The sequence below is a fragment of the Pteropus vampyrus genome, unplaced genomic scaffold (assembly GCF_000151845.1).
Source record: "Pteropus vampyrus isolate Shadow unplaced genomic scaffold, Pvam_2.0 Scaffold6, whole genome shotgun sequence".
Classification (NCBI taxonomy): Eukaryota; Metazoa; Chordata; class Mammalia; order Chiroptera; family Pteropodidae; genus Pteropus; species Pteropus vampyrus.
In genome coordinates this window covers 6,127,988-6,134,898 of record NW_011888787.1, presented here as the reverse complement: position 1 = coordinate 6,134,898, position 6,911 = coordinate 6,127,988, and the positions used below count along the sequence as shown (strand labels likewise).

The 6,911-nt window shown below is 38.6% G+C and overlaps 1 pseudogene; it reads right to left on the bottom strand.

Annotated features, from left to right (window-relative positions):
• Positions 1-1,836: 1,836 nt before the first annotated feature.
• On the bottom strand, positions 1,837-6,657 carry LOC105298019 (annotated as a pseudogene).
• Between the last annotated feature and the right edge of the window lie 254 nt (positions 6,658-6,911).

The window sequence follows — 6,911 nt, the reverse complement described above, 5'->3', positions numbered from 1 at the left end:
CTGAGCGCTTAATCCCCACAACAGGCAGATTCCATCATCACCCCCATCATGTAATGTGAAAGCTCAAGTACGCAGACCTTAAGTAACTCGTCCAAGGTCAAGAAGCCAGTAAGTGAAATAGTTAAAATATAATATATAATAATAAGTGAAATAGGTTGAATGTGAAAGCTTGACTCTGAAGCCTGCTCCCTTAACCACTGTGCTACACGGGGGACCTCCCTAATGTTTCCGAAGTCAATTAAATTTGGGACATGGCAGATCCTGCTCTTTCCTATTAAAGACTTTATGAAATCTAGTAAGAAAGAAACACATCTTGGTGTTTCTAAACTTTTCTTTGGCCATGAAATCCTTGTTATAGTAAAATTTATTAGCATCTCATCAAATCGGTTTCTTAAGGAATAAACTGGAAAACCCTACTCTACACCTATGAAGGACTTAATGTAACCAATTCAAATATGACTCCATGTGGTTTTCTAATTTGGGGCATCATTCACTCAGCAGTGTTTATTGGGCCTCTACGAACAGCAGACACCCTGAGGAGAAGGGTGAACAAAGGAGACAATACCTACAGTTTCGTGGAGAAAAGAGATGTTCATCAAATAATTACACAAACTGTGACAAGTGCCACAAGGAAGATTCGAAAGCAGAAAATAGGGGATTGGGACCAGTAAGTAGGTTCAGGAAGACGTCTCTTAAAGAGTAAGTAAGCCAAGACTTACAAGAGGATAGGAGTTTTCTGGGGGGAAAAGGATCCGGGCAGAGAACAGCCAGTGCCAAGGCCAGTGGAGGGAGGAAGCGCAGGGTGAGAAAGGGGAAGGGAGGAGAGTCCGGTTGCTGGAACAGCGAGCACCAGGTGAGCGGTAGGAAATGAGGCTGGAGAGAAAGGTGGGCCGGGCAATGAGGGGCTCTGTAGGTCATGTTAGGGAATTTTATCTTCACCCTAAGAATAAGGGGAAGCAACTGGCGTGTTTTAAGAACATTCTAAGAGTTCTGAACTAGAGAGTTCTAAGAAGCTTAAACAACAGCTAGAGGGAATGTGGGAAAAGCTAGAAGTCTCCTGTTAGGAACAGCCCAGATAGAAGACAGTGATTTGGAGAAGGTTGGTAGTTGTGATGGAGAAATATGGACAGATTGGAAAGAGATTTAGGAGGTGAAAACTGACAGGACTTGGAATTTCTTGGATATGGGGGCAGAGAGGGTGAAATAGTTTTCAGAAGTCAGTAGTGTTTCTCCTTTTATGTATCATTCCTTCCTTTATAGTGCATAATATCAGAAGCATGAGTCACAGCCAGAGGAAGTCCAAATTATTATTGTATTGTGTATTAATACTTTTAAAACATAAACAATTTTGTATTCTTAAGAGGATAATCCATTGATTTTTATGGTCATTTACTAGCTGTGTGACCTTGGACAAGTTATTTCACTTTGACATGGCTCTGTTTATTTATAAAGTGGGGACAATAACGGTCCTACCTCACAGACTTGATAAGACATGGCAGGACATGTAAAATCCTCAGGACAGTCCCGGGCACACTGTGAGTCCTCACCTGGTAGCTATTGTTGTTATTTTAAATATTACTACTGAGAAAAATTGCACGATTAAAATGAAATCACAGTATTTTAAAGGTGGAGTATAAAATATTTTTTTACAATAAACGTGTTAGTTTTATGATCAGAAAAATAATTATTTTAATAAGGTAATTGTTTTGATCCCCCTTTCAGCATGATGGTGTGGTTTGGTTCCATTCAGCTGTGTACCTGCGCAATCGTGCTGTGCCGCACTGTGCCAGCGCCGACGGTACAGAAATGAGAGGCTTGCTCTCGCCATCAGGAGGCTCACTGACCTCTGCTTCCTGTCACCTTCCCAATCTTCTGTGCCTGTTTTCTGTTAATAGAACCATGGACAGGGAGACATACTATACCTAAAACTGGTGGCCCCAGAAGGACAGGACAGCATGCCATGATGATCACTAATCCCGCAGCGCTAGAGAATTTCTGGGGTCCAATGAGGTCCATCAGTGTTTTAAATAATACCGAGCCGAGCCAACCAAATGCAAATCCAAGGAATCCCACATAAATACAGAAACAGAACATAGCTGGAGGACAAAGGTACTAGCAGATGACGCACTCCATTTGCAATAACAGAAGCAGGAGAGAAATACTGAATTTGAGGTCTTATCCACTTTGTGTTGGCTACGAGGCCCACAGAGGGTCTGGCGACCATGTCAACAAAAGCCAGAATGGAAAGAAGGAAGGCAGCCCTCTCACTAGAGTAATGCTGACTCTTGGCGTGACTACTAAGAAAGACCAATGGTGTAGCCAGCTCAAATGACATTACCACATTCCCAGAGAGGTACAGCAAAAAGCCTCTGTGGGTGAACAGGAAAAAGTCCAGTAGTTTGTCAACTCTTTGCAAAACTGACTGTTTCTCCTCTTTGGCGTTTCTGCCATTAAATTCTGTATCCGCATCACCTGCATCTTTTTTTTGCATCAGCTTTTCCAGCTTCTTGAAGGGTTTCCTTAGACCTGTCTTTCTCTGCATTGGATGGCGTGGGCTCTGTCGGTCACAACAGGGCTCCAGCCACACAGCAGTTTAGTGGGATCCCTCCAAGAATTAGGAAGCTTCCTCTCCAGCCAAAAGTATCAAAGAGAGCCTGATTGAGGGGGGCCAGGGTAGAGAGGAACACAGGGCTGCCTGCCATGGCCAGTCCATTGGCCAATGGCCACCTCTTATGGAAATACTTGCCAATCATGGTCAGAGTTGGATTCAAGTTGAAGGCAAGCCCAAGACCTAAGGAGGAGGAGAAAAAAGAATCACATACTGTAATAAATGTCAGAAAGATATTTGTTATTAATTAACTAGACCAAGAAACTGAACAGAAAGAGGTCAAAATCATTATCATGAGAGAGACTATTATAACTAGTAGATCATTAAGTGGACTGTTATCAAATAATTATAGACAAAGTCTCTTCATGCAACAAATACTAGATTTATAATGTAACAAAATAATTCTCTTAAGCAACCAAAAGAATAATAAATATATGGCCCTTTGTTTAATTTCATAATTTTAGCTTTCCCAAGGAATGGGGAATTGAAAACAAAAAAGTTAAGAGGAAAATTATTATAAATTCAGAAAGCAAGATGGGGTAGAGGGGTAGAGGGAGGGAAAAGGAGAGAGGAAAAATATTTTTGGACAGTAAAACACAACACTGTCAAGGTGCCAACACTACCTCAGAAAATCCATTAATTTAATGCAATTTTTATGAAAATATCAATATTTTATCTTTCAAATGAGATAAAATGACTCTAAAATATACCTGGAGAACAAATAAACATATGAGAAATATTTGAAAAGGATAAACAATTGGGGGAACCAACCCTAATAGATATACAAATATATTGTACGACTACAGTAATTAGAACACACTGGCACTTATTCAACAATAGAAAACCCGATCTACGAAAGTGGGCAGAAAGTCCAGAAACAGAACCAAAAGATACATTTAAATTAATACAGAAGGAATGGATTTTTCAATCAATGGGGCTGGACAAGTAATCGTCCCAATAACCTCCCAAGTGGTCTGCCGTTCTCGCTCCCCTATTAGGTAAACCAGATTAAGACACTTCCCCAGCTCAGTCTCTCTAGTGACCGCCCATCCATAGCATCTCACTCTGGGTAAGGAAGGCCCCTGGTTTGGCCCTGCTGTCACCGCGGTCTGTTCTCACATGTGCTATGTCACTGTTCTAGATTTTCATGAAACTGGCTTCTCGTTCTCATTCAGATCCCAACTCAAAATCATGACTCGGAGAGGCCTTCTCTCCGGAGACCATCAGTCCTTCTCTGTCAAAATTCTCTGTTTTAAGTCTTTGCAAAGCACTCATTACTACCTGATATTTTTCTGATTTATTCATTTGTTTGTCCGTCTGTTTGTTGTCTGCTTCCCTCCACGAAAGAGCAGGAATCTTGCCTATCTGTGAACCCTACCCCCACAGAGCTTGGAACAGTGCCTGGCATATTGTCGGGGCCCAATAAATATTTGCCGAATGAATTAATAAATGAAATAATGAACAGGCTGAATAACCATTTGAGGACAAATAAAAGCTCTATTCTTTATTCAGATATTCTAGATGGATTAAAATATTGAAATGTTTAAAAATTTAATTAATGTAGTCAAAGTACAGATCCAAAAACATAATCCCTGTTACTAGAATCATCTCCGATCCTCAGATCCTGCAGGTGGGGCTGTAAATGATTATCACTTTTCTAAAAGAGTATTTGGCCTATCGTATTAAAAACCTTTTTCTCCCAGTAATTCTACGTCTACAAATTTATCCTAAGGAAATTATCATTTTCACAAAGTTGTATACAGAAACATTATCACACAAATACTGTTAATTAATAGTGAAAAATATAAACCTAAATGTCCTTCAACTAGAGAATGGTGAAATAAACTAAGGTATATCCATCTAACAGAAAAATAACATCTGCTAAAGTACAGCTACTAATATTGGAAACTATGCACATGATGTATTGTTACGTGAAAAAACAACTGGTTATAAGAATTATACTTAATCTTATTCCTGTTTTGCTTTAAAAAATTATATGTGTGTATAGAGAAAAATTGGTGGATAAAGCATCCAAATATTAATGGTGGTTTTCTCTGAAGAGCTATGAATGGCCTATATTCTCTATACTTAGTTTCATTTTCTTAATTTAGCTATTAGAAAGTGGGGTTTTCTTGGTGTGCCCTTTATCCCCTGAAAATGTATCTGGTTTCTCTACCAGAAAATTCCTGCTTTGTATCTGATGTTCTCTGTTACTCTAATTTCAGCCAATTTCTTCTTGGGAGGAAGGGGTAATGAGTGGAGAAGAGCTGATGACCACTCTTTCAACAACTTGCCACACAACATTTACTTATCACCATTATCTTTCTTAAGATAAAAAAAAAAAAAAGAAAAAGAAAACAAAACACTTGGTTCATTTCATTGAATAAAAAATAATCACCCATTAAGTCCCAGAACTTTCTTTAAAGACTTGTTTTTCTGGTACTATTAAACTAACATATCTATAAGCTCTTAAAAATAGCAACCCTGTAATTTTTCTAATGAAGAACTTTCATTTCTCAAAAGAACTGGCAGACGAATGCTACAAATAGTCCACAAAAAATTAGTTATTTGAAAATGAGATTAAATGACTCAAAATAGCAACTCACCTGCAATGACTCCAATACACAAGTAAAGTTCCTGTACACTGTTACAGAAAGAAGCTGCAATCAAGCCACCGTTGATAAGCAGCCACCAACAATCGTGACGGGACGGCTGCCATATTTATTCACCAGGACACTGCTGATAGGACCTAAAGGAGAATAAACAGCTTAATAATATAGATGAGGAGAAGCCCACCCCCCCCACAGCCACACCCACACCCACAGGAGACATTACTGACATGAAAGGATGCCATGGCATAAATCTTTGACTCCACAAACAGAAGGCAATGGTAGGGAATATTGCTTTCTCTCTGTTTTTCTGAGTCACAGGTTTGTGTCATGGAAAAAAATTTTGCATTGATTGTGTATCTTCTATATACCTACAACACATCGGATGGATTTAACTAATGTATGAAAGACCTTTATTTCTTTTAAGGGAGAATAGACTGCAAATACCCCGATTATAAGTGTTTACAGGATTCTTCATGTATATAGAATATTATCAACATATATGTAGCAAGTTTGTAGTTTCTAATTTTTTTAGATGGTCATCTGGAGTGAACAGAAATGAGTATAGTGAGATGTATGCACAAATATGATCAAACTTCTGACTTGAGAGCATATTTACAAACTAGCTAAAATGTATTTTGTTTCTCATTTAAAAACGCAAAAAAAAAAACAAAACAGAACTACAAAACAAGAACGCTTACCATCACCACTTTTCTTCAGCATTATACTGGAGGTCCGAGCCGGTGCAGTAAGATGGGGGGAAAAGGTGTACGGAAAGGAAGGAACCAAAGATCAGTGTTTGCAGAAGATTCGTTTGTCTATCTAAATATTTTGAAAAAAATCTACCAATCGCCTGTTGGAAATAGCAAGAGTTTAGCAATTTGGCACACGACCTTACAGGATATAGGATTAGAATACAAACATCAACTTTCTTTCCGTACACCAGCAGCCAACGCCAAACACATTTTTAAAGAAAGTTATCCTTTGTGACGACACCTGTTTTATATTATAACTAACCTTAGAGAGCGCAGTTGCTATAAAGCCTTTATTGTGAAAGGGAATGAAAAATATGACTCTAATCACATAGCTTCAGGATCTAACATTTTAAATATCTCACTGATAAAAGTCACCAAGAACAAAAAGTACTTAATCCAGAGCTTTTGTCTGCCTATTAAAATTTAATAGAGTGGGATGTCAGGGGTACTCGTCTGCACCATACACGACAGCAAATATGATGGAAGATACTCATGACACTTCACTGGTGCTGGCATTAAATACTACTTCAATTTCTTTGTTAAATACAGAAGTAGATTTGCCAAATGCGCAAGAGAAGCCAATGGAAATGAATGCTCCAACAACCACTGCCCACCCCCAGCCTCCATTCGGCAGGGAGCGGGGAAGTGGTGTAAATTCAACTGGACCTTCCTTTGACGATGCCATTGTAAGTAACGAGGAATTCCAAAAATGCAGTTCAAATATCTAAAGGATATGAAATTAAAATAGTACATAATGAGCAGGTCAACAACAAAGCACCCCCATAAAATCCTTTACAATGATATTATAAATAACTGAGATGTTTTTCAGTGTTATTTGTTCTCTGAACAGAGTAGAAAAAGTTTGAGGCATAGAATAACCCCCAATTTTTACAGGCTTAAAGTTAAAAACTCACCACTACTTAAACTGTGCATCGAAAT